This window comes from Piliocolobus tephrosceles, chromosome 15, assembly GCF_002776525.5.
Source record: "Piliocolobus tephrosceles isolate RC106 chromosome 15, ASM277652v3, whole genome shotgun sequence".
Lineage (NCBI taxonomy): Eukaryota > Metazoa > Chordata > Mammalia > Primates > Cercopithecidae > Piliocolobus > Piliocolobus tephrosceles.
The window spans coordinates 70,666,292-70,684,258 of record NC_045448.1 but is presented as its reverse complement, the minus strand read 5'-3'; the positions used below and the strand labels follow the sequence as shown (position 1 = coordinate 70,684,258).

Below are 17,967 nucleotides of genomic sequence, written 5' to 3'. Positions count from 1 at the left end.
GGAGGCTGAGGTGGGAGGATCCCTTGAGCCTAGGAATTCGAGGCTGCAGTGAGCCATGATCGTGCCACTGCACTCCAGCCTGGGTGACCTGGGTGACAGAGTGAGTCCCTGTCTCGGAAAAAAATAAAAATTACAAAGTGACATTATAGTGACTTAGGTAACAGAATCCTGTGTGTTTTGGATTATTATTTTTTTTTGTTTTTTGTTTGTATGTACACTGATAGGTAACCTTCCAATTTTGGTGTAGACAAACACCTTGGTGTTATCAGTGATTTGTTACTCTGTTCTTCTCTTCCTACCTGAGAGACTGTCAAATCAGCGCTTACTCTATAAAGTGTCTTAAGATTGATCCATTTCTTTGTAATCCCACTGCCCACCCTAGTTGCTACCTTATTATTTCAGACTTGTATTGCCATTATAGCTTACTAACTGGTTTCTCTAATCTCATTTTCTGCTTCATTCGTTTTGCATGCTACACCATAAAACCTGTGCTGATCACTGCTTTTATCACCACTGTCTGTTCAAGAGCCTACAATGGCTCTTCATTACCAAGCCCACCAAGGTAAAATAATTTTGTCTGGTTTCAGCTCACCCACCACGTTCAAGTAACAGTTGTCTCTTCTTCTGCCCACCTCTTCACTGCTCCTAGCTCCAGGCGGCAGCTTTTGCTCTGTCTGTCCCTCCTTGGAAAATTCATCTCTAAGAGACAGGGAGTGGAGAAATGAGAAATGAACCCTTTGAGGCTGAATATATCTGAGAATGCAGAATTAGGATTCAAACTCAGATATTCAGGTTCAAAGTTCATTTCTCATTTCTTTATTGAATTCTGGCTTCATTTCTTTGAAAGTAATACAGTAAAAGCATATTGATTTAGACCAGTGACAGAAGGGCTTTTTTGAGTTAGTTAAATGAGAAAAAAAATTTGTGAAATCATTAGGTTTGTTTATTTTTGGAATTCCATGGTACCTCCACTTGTGTATTCGCTAGCTGACAGAGATCCTGAGAGGAGCTGCTTTAATGAGTAGAAAATCAGGAGTCCCTTAAGTCACTTCAGTTTTCCAACTGGCAGTCATAATTATGGGATTAAATTATTTAACTGACTCATTCAGATAGCATAAATACAAAATGTAATTATCTCCTATGAGGAGTTCAGAATCAACAGGGTCAGTGTTAACAGAAATTCTCCTGCAATTGCTAGACTGGTGTCTGCTAAGAATCCTGCAAGGCATCTTGCATCTCAGTGCTTGGTGCATTGTGGGCAGTCAGAAAATGATGGTCCAGTAAATGAGTGAGTGAGTGAAGAACTAGTGGAATCTTTCTCCTTGAGGCATGTTGAGCTGTGTGAAACAGTCTTCCCACAACCTCACACTGTAGTTTTGCTGGGTTGTTTAGGGACAAATCATGTTGCTTAGATTTTATAGTGAGAGGGAGGACATGGAGGCACCATAGGACTTTTCTGCTCTATGAGCTGGTAATTCCACAAAGAAGGAGTGTTTTCAAAACTGGTAAGCTGGTATCACTTGAGTCCCAGTCACTGGATCTCTCCTCCTAGAAGATCAGGCTGCTGAGAGTCCCTGGAACAATTGAGGAGGGTCATGGAGGTAGGAGATTTCCTACTGGCAACCTGGATCTCGCCCAAAGAGGGCCCCTATTTTATAGGTCTGCTGTAGGAGGCTCTTCACCTCCGTTCCTTCTCATTGCTTGAATTCTAAATCCGGAACCTCTCTGACCCATCTCTGGTTTTTGCTTACACAGCCTGGCCCTGCCCTCTGGCTGTATACCATTCGTGATTTTTAGCCCCGATGGAAATTACACTCTCTACAAGGGTAAAGCAAACTGGGAGGTGCTGGTTCTGGCTCCAGAGGGCCTAGGGACTGGGGCCTGTCACCTGGCCTGCCTGTGTTTCCTGTTCAGTATTCCTGGCCACCTTTTTACCCTTAGCACACCAACTCCAAGCCCATAATTCTGCCTGGGTAAGAATTAGAAGAAACTACCTTCTTCAGAGGGTCTGTGGGGGCAGGAATGTCAGACCTGCTTTGGAAGAAGCTCCTGATAGCAACCGCCACATTCTGCCTTTGGGAGAATTGTTGGTCTCATATAGATGATCTAACAGTTATATTGGAGGCGTCTGTGGGCAGTGGTATTCATATCACAAAAGGATTTCCCACCAGGTTCTTTAAGTATTGGACCTGCTTTTCAAAATAAAATCTGATTTTCTTTCTTTTTTTTTTGAGACAAAGTCTCGCTCTGTCGCCCAGGCTCAAGTGCAGTGGCGCCATCTCCACTCACTGCAACCTCCGCCTCCCAGGTTCAAGCAATTCTCCTGCCTCAGCCTCCTGAGTAGCTGGGACTACAGGCACGTGCCACCATGCCTGGCTAACTTTTTGTATTTTTAGTAGAGACGGGTTTCACCATGTTGGCCAGGCTGGTCTTGAACTCCTGACCTCAGGTGTTCTGCCTGCCTCGGCCTCCCAAAGTGCTGGGATTATAGGCATGAGCTGCCGCGCCCAGCCTGAAATCTGATTTTCAAATGGGTAAATAATTTATGATTATTCACAGAATATCAGCATGAAAAAGTTTGAGGGGTTGGGTGCAGTGGCTCACACCTATATTATCCCAGTACTTTGAGAGGCTGAGGCAGGAGGATCGCTTGAGCCCAGAACTTGGAGACCAGCTCCAGCAACATAGTGAGACCCCATCTCTATTAAAAACAAAACAAAACAAACAAACAAAAAAAACACTTGAGGTCCCCAAGGCAAATTTTCTTGTTTCAGAAATGAGCAACCCTAGGAAGGTCCAGCTAGTGGCAAAGCCACGTCCATGATGAGGAGCTGCCACTCAGCTTATATGAAAGGAATTGAAGCAGACCGGAGCAGGCACTGCCTGAGAGTAAGTCTCAGTCTTTCCTGGAGGAGCATTTCCTAGGGTATTTTTTGGGTGAGGGAGGAGGCAAATGCATTCTTCCCCTAGGAATGCCCTGCTCATCCCTTTCAGGCTGGGTAATGCCGACCTCACTGACTTATCCTAGTTATTCCAGACTGAAACCAAAATGACACAGTAGATGAGTGTCAGTGTTTGAGACTTTTCAAGGCATGTTAAAATGAGTGAAAGCCTAAATTATAGGATATGAATGAGTGAATGCAACTTTATTAGCTTCAATACATAAGGAAAACTAACATTAAGTTAGCAAAATGACTGGAGGTTTTTCAGGTGGCCTGATTTAATGAGTTGATTAGACTGATTTATAATTAAAATTAGCCCTTCTGTAACAGATGTTTATAAAGTCCATTTATTCGTTTTCAAATGTTTTTTAACTGCAGAGAGTTCTGTGATAACTTGAATTGAGCCTGCTTTTGAGGAACTTTTGTTCAGTATAGAAATAATTTTAATTGTAGATAGAGTGTTAGGATGTGACAGATACAGATTAATCTGTGGGAATTCAGAGGGAGGAGAAATTGTTTCCAGCTTTTAAATTGAGAGAGCTAGGTGAGTTTTGTGAAAACAGGATTGTTTTAAAGAACACTTGAAACAGTTTTGCTTATACTATGGTCAGAGGTAGCATTAATACAAAGGAGAATCTATTATCATTCATAGTATTAAAAATTATTGGTTGGGTGTGGTGGCTCACGCCTATAATCTAGCACTTTGGGAGGCCAAGACGGGTGGATCATCTGAGGTCAGGAGTTCGAGACCAGCCTGGCCAACATGGTGAAACCCCATCTCTACTAAAAATACAAAAATTAGCCAGGCATGGTGGTGTGTGCCTTTAATCCCAGCTACTTGGGAGGCTGAGGCAGGAGAATAACTTGAATCCAGCAGGCGGAGGTTGCAGTGAACTGAGATCACGCCAGTGCACTCCAACCTGGGTGACAGAGCAAGACTGTCTCAAATACAAAAAATTAATATTATTAAAACTCTGAATTAATAGCAATACACTATACTTCTTTTCATTGTGCTTCTTTGATAATCACTGAAGCCATTTTCCAAAGAGCAGAACCTTTGGCAAGTAAGAGGAATTCACTCTTACTGGATGGTAGCTCTGTAGCTAGTGAATGAGAAGCAAGGATGTGGACCCAGTCAGGGAAGCTGCACTTTTAAGAAGCTTGTCTGTAAAGTGAGAAGAGTTAGTGAAAGGAAGACATGGGATGTGGAGAGGGCTATTGATTTACATTTTGAGACCCAAGCATGTCCTTTTGCTTGGGGAAAGAGCTGGATAAGAGAGAGAAGTTGAAGATAGGAAAAATAAATAAACACTTTGGGAGGCTGAAGTGGAGGATCACTTGAGCCCAGAAATTTGAGAACAGCCTGGGCAACATGATAAGACCCTGTCTCCACAAATAATTAAAAAATTAGCCAGGCATGGTGGCATGCACCTGTAGTTACAGCTACTTGGGAGACTGAGGTGGGAGGATCTCTTGAGCCTGGGAGGTCAAGACTGCAGTGAGCTGTGATCATGCAACTGTACTCCAGCCTGGGCCACAGAGTGAGACCTCGTCTCTAAAATAAATAACAATTGAAAATAGAAATAAAAATTGTTGAGCAAGGCCCTTGGGGAGAAGGGGTTACTGCATTCTGAGTACTGGCAGAGAGATTAAACTTGAGTTGAACAAAGGACAGGGCTACCAGTGAGATGAACATTACCACCACCTAATCTGTAGGAATTCAGAGGGAGGAGAGATTGTTTCCAGCTTTTGGATCTAGAGAACTAGGTGAGTTTTGTGAAAACAGGATTGTTTTAAAGAATGAACAGTTTTGGCTGGGCGCGGTGGCTCAAGCCTGTAATCCTAGCACTTTGGGAGGCCGAGACGGGCGGATCACGAGGTCAGGGGATCGTGACCATCCTGGCTAACATGGTGAAACCCTGTCCCTACTATAGAATACAAAAAAAAAAAAAAAAAACCTAGCTGGGCGAGGTGGCGGGCGCCTGTAGTCCCAGCTACTCGGGAGGCTGAGTCAGGAGAATGGCGTAAACCCAGGAGGCGGAGCTTGCAGTGAGCTGAGATCCGGCCACTGCACTCCAGCCTGGGCGACAGAGCGAGACTCCGTCTCAAAAAAAAAAAAAAAAGAAGAATAAACAGTTTTGCTTATACTATGGTCAGAGGTAGCATTAATACAAAGGAAAATCTATTATCATTCATGGTATTAAAAATTATTGGCCAGGTGCAATAAAGCACCCTTTATTGCTTTCCTACCTTTTACCAACACTCTGCTCAACATTTTTTTTTTTTTTTTCAAAACGAGGTCTCTGTTGCTCAAGCTGGAGTACAGCAGTGTGATTGTAGCTCACTGCGGCCTCCATCTCCTGAGCTCAAGTGATCCTCCTGCTTCAGTCTCCTGAGTAGCTGGGGCTACAGGCATGCACCACCATGCCCAACCAAGTTTTTGTATTTTTTGTAGAGACAGGGTTTTTCCATGTTGACCAGGCTAGTCATGAACTCCTGAGCTCAAGCAATCTGCCTGCCTCAGCCTCCCAAAGTGCTAGGATTACAGGCATGAGCCCCTACACCTGGCCATTTAAAAAATTTTCAGTAGAGATGAAGTCTCACTATGTAGCCCAGGCTGGTCTTGAACTTTTCTTTTTATTTGAGAGTCTCACTGTTGCCCAGGCTGGAGTGCAGTGGCAAAATCTCGGCTCACTGCAACCTCCACTTCCTGGGTTTAAGCAGTTCTCCCACCTCAGCCTCCTGAGTAGCTAGGACTATAGGTGCCTGCCACCACGCCTGGCCAATTTTTGTTTTTTAGTAGAGACAGGATTTCACCATGTTTACCAGGCTGGTCTCGAACTCCTGACCTCAGGTGATCCACCTGCCTTGGCCACCTAAAGTGCTGGGATTACAGGTGTGAGCCACTGTGCCCAGCCTGGTCTTGAACTTCTGAGCTCAAATAATCCTCCCATCTTGGCCTCCCAAAGTGCTGGGATTATAGGTGAGAGCCACTGCACCTGGCTGAGGATTTTAAAACAATATTTAAATTTATTCATATTTTTTAGAGACAGGGTCTTAATGTGTTGCCCAGACTGTCTTCAGAGTCCTGGGCTCAAACAATCCTCCTGCCTCGGCCTCCCAAGTAACTGAGACTACAGACATGTGCCATCATGCCAGGCTCTTCTAGGCACTTTTAAATTTCGTTTGATGGGGCAAAGGATGTAATTGGGCAGAGGGATTTGGTAAGATTCTGGGAGACAGAAAGTTGGAGTTTTCTTCTTTTGGGTTTTGTTTTCTTTGGGCAGAAGTTGAGGTCATCTGCTGGGAGTGGGCAGAGTGGTATGGTTTTTAAAAGCTGCTGTAGGAGGACACCTGAGCTGTGCTGAAGACCCAGCTAACATTGGAGATGATGAATTTTGGAGGAAGTAGCCCTCATGACTTCATGGTTGCTTTAGCAGCACGAAGCAACTTGGGGTTAAAACAAAGGAGGACATTTGTGTTCAGATAGTAGCTGTGTTTTGTGGGGCAAATGGAAGACATGGAATAAGGGGGTCTAGGGTATTGGTAGGAAAGTGTTTGGCCTCTAGCTGGCTAGAGAAAGAAATGAACCCAAGAGAGGAGTGATAGGTGGCATATCATAGAGAGTGGGGTTGTCAAGGGGCTGGAAATCCCAATGAAGTTGAAGAACAGAAGCTGTAGAAGTAAAAACAAGGAGATGCAGAAATATAGAAACCCATGACCAGGCAAAGGGTGTGACTTGAGGTGGAAAGGCATACTGTGCCTCAGAGGCCAAAGTCCTTGATAACCAGAAGGTCTGCAGATGATAGCAGTGAGGAAGAGTGTAGTCGTTTGGCAAGAGCCTCATCAAAGGAAGGATTTTTGTTTTTCTTTCTTTTTTTTTTTTTTTTGAGATGGAGTCTCCCTCTGTCGCCCAGGCTGGAGTGCAGTGGCCGGATCTCAGCTCACGGCAAGCTCCGCCTCCCGGGTTTACGCCATTCTCCTGCCTCAGCCTCCCAAGTAGCTGGGACTACAGGCGCCCGCCACCTTGCCTGGCTAGTTTTTTGTATTTTTTAGTAGAGACGGGGTTTCACCGTGTTAGCCAGGATGGTCTCGATCTCCTGACCTCGTGATCCGCCCGTCTCGGCCTCCCAAAGTGCTGGGATTACAGGCTTGAGCCACCGCGCCCGGCGGGAAGGATTTTTTTGTAGGAATAGTGGCTTCAGAGTAGCACCGAGGCTGGGCGTGGTGGCCCATGCCTGTCATCCCAGCACTTTGGGAGGCTGAGGTGGGCAGATCACTTGAGGTCAGGAGTTTGAGGCCAGCCTGGCCAACATGGTGAAACCCCGTCTCTACTAAAAATACATAAATTAGTCGGGCATGGTGGCTGGTGCCTGTAATCCCAGCTGAGGCAGGCGAATCGCTTGAACCCAGGAGGTGGAGGTTGCAGTGAGCCAAGATTGCGCCACAGCACTCCAACCTGAATGACAGAACAAGACTCTGTCTCAAAAAAAAAAAAAAAAAAAAAGAGGCCAGGCGCGGTGGCTCAAGCCTGTAATCCCAGCACTTTGGGAGGCCGAGACGGGCGGATCACGAGGTCAGGAGATCGAGACCATCCTGGCTAACATGGTGAAACCCCGTCTCTACTAAAAAATACAAAAAACTAGCCGGGCGAGGTGGCGGGCGCCTGTAGTCCCAGCTACTTGGGAGGCTGAGGCAGGAGAATGGCGTAAACCCGGAGGGGGAGCTTGCAGTGAGCTGAGATCCGGCCACTGCACTCCAGCCCGGGCGACAGAGCGAGACTCCGTCTCAAAAAAAAAAAAAAAAGAAAAGAAGAAAAAAAGTATCTTTGAGGCAAATGTCTGTTTCTCCTTGTGGGGTGTCTTTTTTTTTGTTTGTTTGTTTGTTTGTTTTTTTTGGACAGGGTCTTGCTGTGTCTCCCAGGCTTGGCACAATCTTAGTTCACTGGAGCCTCGAACTCCAGGGCTTCACCTAGTATTGCTAGGTACTGAAGAATGATTTCATGGCATGACTTTCATTTCCCAGAAAGCAAGTTCCTAAATGAGTATCAAGTTTCAGCTAGAGGGAAGGTGGCTAGGACCACCTTTCAGTCTTGCTTTCTGTACTGCCTGTCAAAGTAATGCAGAGTCTTAATGGGACCTGGGGTGTTTTGGCCAAGTAAGACAAGCTCCACAAAGTCCTGGATCTTCCTTTGCAGGTAACAGGCGCCATTAATTCTTAGGGGAAAAGCCTGTGGCCCTCTTGCAGGCAAAATCCCATTTGGCCGCCAGGATTTTTTAACTGTTTAGGATCAGATTGAGCTGAGCCAGTGCTAATCATCTGTGAGAGGCTGAATGGAAGCTTTTAAAAAGGTTTCTTGCTTAAAACTCTAGGAGTCGGCCGGGCGCGGTGGCTCAAGCCTGTAATCCCAGCACTTTGGGAGGCCGAGACGGGCAGATCACGAGGTCAGGAAATCGAGACCACCCTGGCCACCACGGTGAAACCCCGTCTCTACTAAAAAATACAAAAAAACTAGCCGTGCGAGGTGGCCGGCGCCTGTAGTCCCAGCTACTCCGGAGGCTGAGGCAGGAGAATGGCGTATATCCGGGAGGCGGAGCTTGCAGTGAGCTGAGATCCGGCCACTGCACTCCAGCCCGGGTGACAGAGCGAGACTCCACCTCAAAAAAAAAAAAAAAAAGAACTCTAGGAGTCAATGGACTCTTGAGCCTTTCTGTTCCTTTGGAGTCTGAAATTTATTTTTCTTGAGCTATGTTCAGTCATCTGCTTCACAGTGACAGCAGAAAATGCCCTAAAAAGTCCACATAATTTGGAAGAGTCTGGAAATACTCAGATAATTGTTCATATAGATGTTTTTGAATTTTCAGTGGTTTAGGATTCTTTCAACATTGTTAGTTCATGACCGCAAGCATTTAAAAAGCAACTTCCAAATAACTCAAACAAATACATTAAAATCTTCACAATTCTTTTTGCCCCTTTTTACCTTGACCCATTTTCACCACCATTCTGGCTATAAAACCAGATGTGAACAGCTCAGAAAATGATTGCCTAACCAGCCATTTCACCACAGGAGCCTAAGCAGAAGAGGCTGTTTGGATCAGAGCTTGGGGTGCACTGCTCTGTCTCTGTACTTCTTTTTTTTTTTTTTTCTTTGAGAGGGCGTCTCACTCTGTCACCCAGGCTGGAGTGCACTGGCACAAATCTCAGCTCACTGCAACCTCCATCTCCCAGGTTCGAGCAATTCTCCTGTCTTAGCCTCCCAAGTAGCTGGGACTACAGGTGTTCACCACCACACCCAGCTAATTTTTGTATTTTTAGTAGAGATGGGGTTTCACTGTGTTGACCAGGCTGGTCTTGAACTCTTGACCTCAGGCTCCCAAAGTGCTGGGATTACAGGTATGAGCCGCCGCGCCTGGCCGTCTTTGTACTTTTAGTTTGTAATGGGTTTTGCTACATAAAAATGAAAAACTTCTGTCTGGCAAAAGTGATTATGAACGAAGTTAGAAGACAGCCAATAGGTTGGCAGAAATTTTTTGCAATATGTGTAATAGACAATGGGCTAATATCTATAAAGAGTTTCTACAAATCAATAAGAAAAAGACAAACCCTGGTAGAAAACGGGCAGAGAATACAAAGAAGTGCTTACCCTTGAGCACAGAGTTCTCTAGACAAGGATGTTTATTGCAGTGGTAAATATCCACAAGTGGGGGTAGTATGAAGTACTATGTGGCTGTTAAAAGATGGAAGTAGGTTTCTGTATCAATGAAAAAAGCGAGTGAGGAACAGTATGGATAGAATGTTCTCATTTATTTATTTTTTATTTTTTTGAGATGGAGTCTCACTCTGTTACCCAGGCTGAAGTGCAGTGGCACGATCTCGGCTCACTGCAAGCTCCGCTTCCTGGGTTCACGCCATCTCCTGCCTCAGCCTCCCGAGTAGCTGGGACTACAGGTGCCCGCTGCCATGCCCAGCTAATTTTTTTGTATTTTTTTAATAGAGACGGGGTTTCACCGTGTTAACCAGGGATGGTCTTGATTTCCTGACCTCATAATCCAACTGCCTTGGCCTCCCAAAGTGCTGGGATTACAGGCGTGAGCCACCGTGCCCGGCCTTATTTTTTGTTTTTAAATTTTATTTTGTTTTTTGAGATGGAGTCTTGCTGTTGCCCAGCCTGGAGTACAATGGTGTGATCTTGGCTGAACTTCTGCCTCCTGGGTTCAAGCGATTCTCCAGTCTCAGCCTTTTGAGTAGCTAGAACTACATGCATGTGCCACCAAGCCCAGCTATTTTTGTATTTTTAGTAGAGATGGGGTTTCTCCATGTTGGCCAGACTGATCTTGAACTCCTGACTGCAAGTGATCCACCCGCCTTGGCCTCCCAACGTGCTGGGATTACAGGCATGAGCCACTGTGTGTGGCTTAAATTTCTTTTTAGAGACAACATCTTGCTTTTTCATTCAGGCTAGAGTACGGTGGTGCCGTCATAGCACACTGCAGCCTCCAGCTACTGGCTTCAAGCAATCCTCCCATCTCTGCCTCTCAAAGTGTAATCCCACAGTTTGGAATTACAGGCATGAGCCACCATGCATGGTTCCCATTGATGGATAGATTGGTTAATTGATTGAGACAGGATCGTCCTCTGTATCCCAGGCTGGAGTGCAGTGGCTCAATCATAGCTCACTGCAGCCTTGATCTCCCAGGCTCAAGTGATCTTCCCGCCTCAGCTTCCTGAGTAGCTGGGACTGCAGGCTCACATCATCATGCCTGGCTAATTTATTTTTATTTTTAGTGGAGATGAGGTCACACTATGTTGCTCAGGGTGGTCTTGAACTCAATCAGTTCTCCTGCCTCAGCATCCCGAAGTGCTGGGGTTACAGACATTAGCCATCTTGTCTGGCACCCATTTATTTAAAAAAAATTTATAATTATTTGATTTAGAATGTGTATATTGGCTGAGCACAGTGGCTTATCCCCGTAATCCCAGCACTTGTGGGAGGCTGAGGTGGGTGGATCTTTTGAGCTCAGGAGTTCAAGACCAGCCTGGGCAGTAGAGACCATGTCTCTACTACTGAGCCAAGTGACGTGGGAGGATAGCTTGATCTTAGGAGGCAGAGGTTGCAGTGAGCTGAGATCATACTACTGCACTCCAGCCTGGGCAACAGAGCCAGACCCTGTCTCAAAAAAAAAAAAAAAAAAAAAAAAGCAAAAGCATATAACCTGTTTTAAATTTTAGCTTTTTTTTGCTTTTTCTTTTTTTGAGATGGAGTTTTGCTCTTGTCACCCAGGTGGAGTGCAATGGCGCAATCTCAGCTCACTGCAAGCTCCGCCTCCCGGGTTCAAGTGATTCTCCTGCCTCAGCTTCCCAAGTAGCTGGGATTACAGGTGCCTGCCACTACGCCTGGCTAATTTTATATTGTTAATAGAATTGGGGTTTCACCATGTTGGCCAGTCTGGTCTCAAACTCTTGACCTCAAGTAATCCTCCCGCCTCAGCCTCCCAAAGTGCTGGGATTACAGGTGTTAGCCACCGTGCCTGGCCCCTGTTTTAAATTTTATTTGTGGGTGCTTTTACATTGAGGCTGTGTTTTTCTTTCTTTTTTTGAGACAGAGTCTTGCTCTGTCACCCAGGCTGGAGTGCAATGGCGCAATCTCGGCTCACTACAACCTCTGCATCTCAGGTTGAAGCAATTCTCCCACCTCAGCCTCCCAAGTAGCTGAGATTACAGGCACCCACAACCACCCCCAGCTGATTTTTTGTATTTTTGGTAGAGACGGAGTTTTGCCATGTTGGCCACACTGGTCTTGGAACTCCTCAGGTGATCCATCCACCTCTGCCTCCCAAAGTGCTGGGATTACAGGTGTGAGCCACTGCACCTGGACAAGGCTGTGTTTTTCTAATTATGATCTTAATGAATGAAATGTTAACCTTTGCTTTTTTTTTTAATGTAAGATAAAAGACTTATTCCCCATCCTTGCATCCTCACCTTCCTTCTCTCTTTTTTAGTTTAATCTGGTATTATAAATTCTAGCCCTTGGAAAAGATTTAGAGAACTCTCACTACCCTTCTGTTCCCAGGGACTAAAAGGATTCCTTTTTTAAAAATCTGAATTTTTATTTTTATTTTTTTGAGTCAAGGTCTTTCTTGTTCTCTTGCCCAGGCTGGATTGCAGTGGTATGCTCATGGCTCACTGCAGCCTCAACCTCCCAGGCTCTTGTGATCCTCTTGCCTCAGCCTCCAGAGCAGCTGGAATTCCAAGTACACAACACCATGCCCAACTAAGCTAATTTAAAAATCTTCTTTAGAGATGAGGTCTCATCATGTTGCTCAGATTGGTCTCCCAGCTCCTGAGCTCGGGCAGTCCTCCTGCCTCAGCCTCCCAAAAAACTGGGTTTACAGGCATAAGCCACTGTGCCTAGCCTAAAAGGATTCCTGAGTAGGCTGCTGGGCCATGATGTCTGCAGTTGTACTTTTTGATATGATGAATAATGGAATTCAAAGTTCAGGATTCTTCTTTCCTGGAATTTGCTCACTTTTGGTATATACAGCCATGCAAGAACCTCTCTGCCCCTGTCTCTGATGCAGTTGGAGGGGCTGGGGCCTCTGCATAGGAGGCCTTGCTTGCTTCATCCCCTTCAAAAGGGGAGATAAACCTGACCGACCCAGGAAGGCAAGGCTTAGAGCTGGCCTCAATCATTGGAGGAAACCTGTCCCTTGCATTTGTCCTTGCCTGTCTTTTGGAGAGGACCCTCAGCTGGTTTTAATCTTGATCTCAGACCCTCATCAACCTAGGTGAGTGGAGTACTTTAAGCTCACTCTAGTTCTGCCTATTTCACTGGGATTTGAGGCTTCAAAGCTACAGCCTAGAAACAACAGGGATTCTATCATAAGGTGGCCCAGGGACAGCAAGTCTTTTCTCTTTTAAAGATAGACAGCGTTGGCCGGGCGCGTGGCTCATGTTTATAATCCCAGCACTTTGGGAGGCCGAGGTGGGTGGATCCCTTGAAGTCAGGAGTTTGAGACCAGCCTAAAATACAAAAATTAGCTGGGTGTGGTGGCACGCGCCTGTAGTCCTAGCTACTCAGGAGGCTGGAGAATCACTTGAATCCTGGAGGCAGGGGTTGCAGTGAGCTGAGATCACGCCATTGCACTCCAGCCTGGGAACAAGAGTGAAACTCCGTCTCAGAAAAATAAAATATAGGCAGTGTCTTAGGGACAGAAGCATTGCTTTTCTTAATCACATCCTCAGTGTCAGAAGACTGTCAATGAGTGTATGGGAATTGTTTCAGACTTGTTACATAGGCTTTACTTAGAGCTGGAGACCTTATATAGAGAGAGATAATAGAAACTTACTTAAAACAAAAAAATGGCTGTGGCCAGCTCTTTTTCTAAAGAGGGGTGGCTTAATTCATATACATAAGGGAAAAAATTATTCCATTCCCTTTACCACTACAGAATGGTAGTGGTGAGTGAAAGTTCAAAACCTATTTTTGTTCCTCGATGCTGATCAAGGGTAGAAGCTGGAGTGGATAGTTCATACTGTGGGTGACTCCAGCTATGGGTCATTGGAAGTCAGAGAAAAGGGAGTGGAGAGCTAAGCTGTTCTGAATAATATAAGGGGGATTTCTCTCCCGCCCCAATACACAAACATAATGTGAGAAGCATTTGAAGAGGATAAAGGGGCCAAACAGTGTGGTAATAACCCCTTAGTCTTTTCATACCTTCAGGAAAGTCTGATGGGCACACAGTGTTTTGAGTGAGTGCATGTATGTGTTTTTTTTTTTTTTTTTCTGTTTGATAAAGCATGGAAAAGGGGGACTGAGTCCTATATCTGGGGCAGCTTAGAGCAGAGGAAGAGATCCACCCAGGAAGTGAGAAGTAAGTGAGATAAGAAGTCCAGCAAGAAATGGATTCAGAGCCAAGGAGACTATGAAGAGCATTAGCTCCTGATTTGCAGAAATTCTGGGAAGGCCATTGGACTTCTCATAGAACTTGAGGTTCAGGGACTTTTTAAAACATGCCCAAGGATAGGGTGGTTGTAGCTGACATCTGATTGCTGTAGTGCTGTGTAACTCATACAGTGTTTAACAGTGGTCCCCAAGATCCTGTTGATGCTTCAGGAACCGTCATGTTATCCGTCTCTCTATTCAGACTCCAAAGAGGAACAGCAAACTTCCCAACAAAGGACTTTGTTATACTCTTCCCACCTTATGAGTTACACAGAACCTGAGGATTCTAGTTAAAAGAGTCGGAGAGCTTCAGTCTCCTCAGCCACACCATTGCTGAGCAGGATATATTATTAAGGGTAAAGAGGTTGGGCAAAGTCTTACACAAAGTCTTGGAACTTGAAGACTGCTCTGAGCAAGGACCTAAGCAAAATAAATTTTTTTGAGATAGGATCTCACTCTGTCACCCAGACTGAAGTGCAGTAGTGCAATCATGGCTCAATGTAGTCTTGACCTCCTGGGCTCAGGCAATCCTCCTGCCTCAGCCTCTTGAGTGGCTGGGACTACAGGTGTACACCACCATGCCCAGATTTTTTTTTTTTTTTGTAGAGACCAAGTCTCGCCAGGTTTCTTAGGCTGATGTCGAACTTCTGGTGCTCAGGCAGTCCTCCCATGTTAGCCTCCCAAAATGCTGAGATTATAATTGTGAGCCACCACACTTGGTCTTAAGCAAATATTAGCTCCAATCACTATCCTAAGCCAAGGTGTCTGAGCAGCTGAGGGAGGACCAGAGTGAATGCAGCTAGTGCCACACCGAACAAAATATTCTTGCTCATTCCTTAGGGAGGAGGACCTGGTTTATAGAAGAATCTATCTTATAGTCTTAACATTCACTATAATTCCAAACTTTGAGGACGATAGGGATCAGTAGGCTTTGACTGCCCAGCATGCAGTCTCCATTCTTAGGTAAGAACACTTTGATTTTCCTTTGGGGGACCACGTCCTTCCCCACTCTCAGACCAGATTCTGGTGGGATAAGTCCCTTGGAGGACACATGACTGCAGTCAGAGAATAGCAGGTGACATGGGCATGGTTCCAAATCCAAGCCAATCATGACTGTGGATTTCTGTTGGAACTATTAAGAAAGGGAACTCATTTCTTTTCCAGCGGGGTTCCCAAGCCTGTAAAATGTAAGCCTCATGCTGCTGCGGGCCATCTTGCCACCCCGAGGGGAACGCTGCCTGAGAATGAAACCAACATAGGTGAAAGGTGAGCTGTGAGATGGAGCGAGATGAAGGCCACATGACATCTTTGGAGCCCCTGGATCTAACTGTGTCTTAAGCTAGTCTAACTCTGGACGTTTCATTTACATGGGCCCAGGTTTTCCCTTTTTTTACCCCTCCTTTGGAAAATTTGATTTGGAATTTTGCCACTTGCAGCCAAAAGAGTTTTAACTAATCAGTGCCATAAATTTTATATAGTTCTCCTTACAAAACGTGGATCAGCCTTTCTCAACAGATCTTTTGTCTTGAAGTGCTGAATTGTAAGTTTGTCATGAGAATCACATGAGATCATGCATGTGAAGAACCTGCCATTATCCTCCTCATAGAAAAAAACCAGTAAATATTAACTACAGGAAGCAAGGAAGGAGGTGGGTGAGGGGAAGAAGAAGGGGTACTGATTTAAAAGAACCCTGAAGTCCTTAGGATAATCTAGGAACCCTCAGACCCAATCCGGTACCCCCATTCTAAATGCTCCTAGTGCCCTGTACCTTCCCCTCATAACCCTTCGTTATGATTGTAATGATATGTTTATGTAATATTTTGATTAATATCTCTCTCCTTCACTGACCTAGCAGTTATAGCAGGGCAGTGATTTTGCTCAGTGTTGCATCCCCAGCACCTAGTCTGGTATGTGGCATTCAGCATACGTTTATTGAATGAATGGCCATGTGGTTACTCGGATCCTCCTTGATTGGTGTTAGGATTGTGGCAGAAGTGGCAAAATTAGAGTAGTCCCTGTCCCCTCTGCATCTAATACACTGCCCACACTCCCAACACACATACACATACAGAAAATTTGTCTCAATTAGATAATTAACTTCTTGGTTGTAAACCAAACTACTGGTTCTTAAACTTTTATTGGATCATTTTATTGAATTAAATAGTGTGGTTCTGGCCGAATGTCTTGGAAAGCCTTGCAGAGGAGTGGGTCAGGTCTTTGTGATAAACAGGCAGCCTTCCCTGCTTCTGTGTCTTTATAAAATCGCCTATTTAACTGGAGTAGCCCACCCTCCCTCAGGCTCTTACAGGAATGTGCTGGAGGCTGTAGGAAGGCGGGAAACTGAGAGGGAAAGGACTGGGCCACTGGAGACTTCACTCACTCCTAGCAAGAAACAGAAGCAGTAAAAGGTGGCCTGAGGACAACCTGAAGCTCACTCCCTCAGCACTTCTGGCTGGAGCTCCCTTGTTGTTCGAGCCCCACTCAGAGCTCAGCACACCACCCCACCAGCACCCTCCTCCTCCCAGCTGAGGCTGCATTTCATCCCTTCCCCTAGCCTGCTTTCCCTGAGATGGGGGAGTATTTCCCAGGGCCCATGCGACTTCCACTGGCAAGTGACGATTACCAATGGTTTACTAGTCAGTAAAACTACCAAAGGCTTTTGTGCTGTAATAATCCTTTTCCTGTTTAAAACTCTGGGGATTTTCTACTGTTGCCAATAGTTTTTCAAGTCAGCAATTACGGTGTGGGTTATGTAATGGCTAGGTATTAAAAATAGAAAAGACTAGAGTTTGCATCTATTTTAACCAAATCTTTAAAACAGAGCAAACGGAGGGGAAGGGTGGAGAGGGAGAGACCAGAGGAGGAGGGAGAAAAAGAGATCATGTGACAAGAGGGATCAAGTGAGATTGCTTCTTGTGACTGGATAAGACAGCTGACAATTCACTGTGCCCTTCTCCCATGATTTGTGGCCCAAGGACCTGCACTCCCTCCTCAGCCTCCTCTGGGGAGGGGTCCTTGATAAGAATTCTGAGGACACAAGACCCCTTGTGGATATTTCTTAGCTCAGCCTTGGTGTGCTTACTTGTTTCTGACAAGCAAAGTGGCTAAGTAGGGGAGGGAGTTGAATTTGATGTCTTCCACTAAGACCAGGACTCCTATTTTGTTTTGTTTTGTTTTTGAGACGGAGTCTTGCTCTGTCGCCAGGCTGGAGTGCAGTGGCACCATCTTGGCTCACTGCAGCTTCTGCCTCCTGGGTTCAAGTGATTCACCTGCCTCAGCCTCCTGAGTAGCTGGGACTGCAGGTGTGCTCCACCGCGCCCGGCTCATTTTTTGTGTTTTAGTAGACATGGCGTTTCACCATGTTGGCCAGAATGGTCTCAATCTCGTGACCTTGTGATCCACCCACCTTGGCCTGTGAAAGTGCTAGGATTACAGGTGTGAGCCACCGCGCCCGGCCGAACTCCTATTTTTTTATTGCCAATGTCTTTGCACTCAGCTTGTTTCTCTTGCTGGAATGGTGGTCAGGGCGTCGCTTATATGTCTTTAGCATCCTAAATTTCTGTCAGTCCCTTGGCCAAAGTTATTCCAAATAAATATTCAATATAATTACCTCCCACTTCCCTGCCTCAATCCTCTTCCTATTGGATTGCTGCCACTCAGCCCCAGATATAGAAATTCCAGGGTTACAATGGGTTTGCTGTTGAATGACATCACACCAGTCCCCTACCCCCTACTATGAGTTGAGGGATATTTGTATTTTAACAGAGACCCATTGAGTAACTTTAGGGCCTCTCTGGTGGTGGTGGAAGTTTAGGTGTCAGGGTTGATATTTTGGGAAGGAGAATTTATTTTATTTATTTTTTTGGAGACAGAGTCTGTCTGTCTCCCAGACTGGAGCGTGGTGGCGCGATCTCGGCTCACTGCAACCTCCGCCTCCTGAGTTCAAGCAATTCTCCTGCCTCAGCCTCCCGAGTAGCTGGGACTACAGGCTTGTGCCACCACACCCGGCTATTTTTTGTTGCATCATCCCATGGTGGAATGTAGAAGGGCAAGAAAGTATACATGCGAAGGGAGGAAGGGGGC

General features: G+C 45.6%; 1 long non-coding RNA gene across 2 annotated transcripts in view; it reads left to right on the top strand.

Annotated features, from left to right (window-relative positions):
• The window catches only part of LOC111550557, a 113,628-nt gene that overhangs the window by 51,674 nt on the left and 43,987 nt on the right, over nt 1-17,967 (top strand). For both annotated transcript variants that reach the window (XR_002734099.1, XR_002734098.3), the window contains exon 4: nt 15,049-15,150. This is a non-coding gene — a long non-coding RNA (uncharacterized LOC111550557). The remainder of the gene's footprint in view (nt 1-15,048; nt 15,151-17,967) is intronic.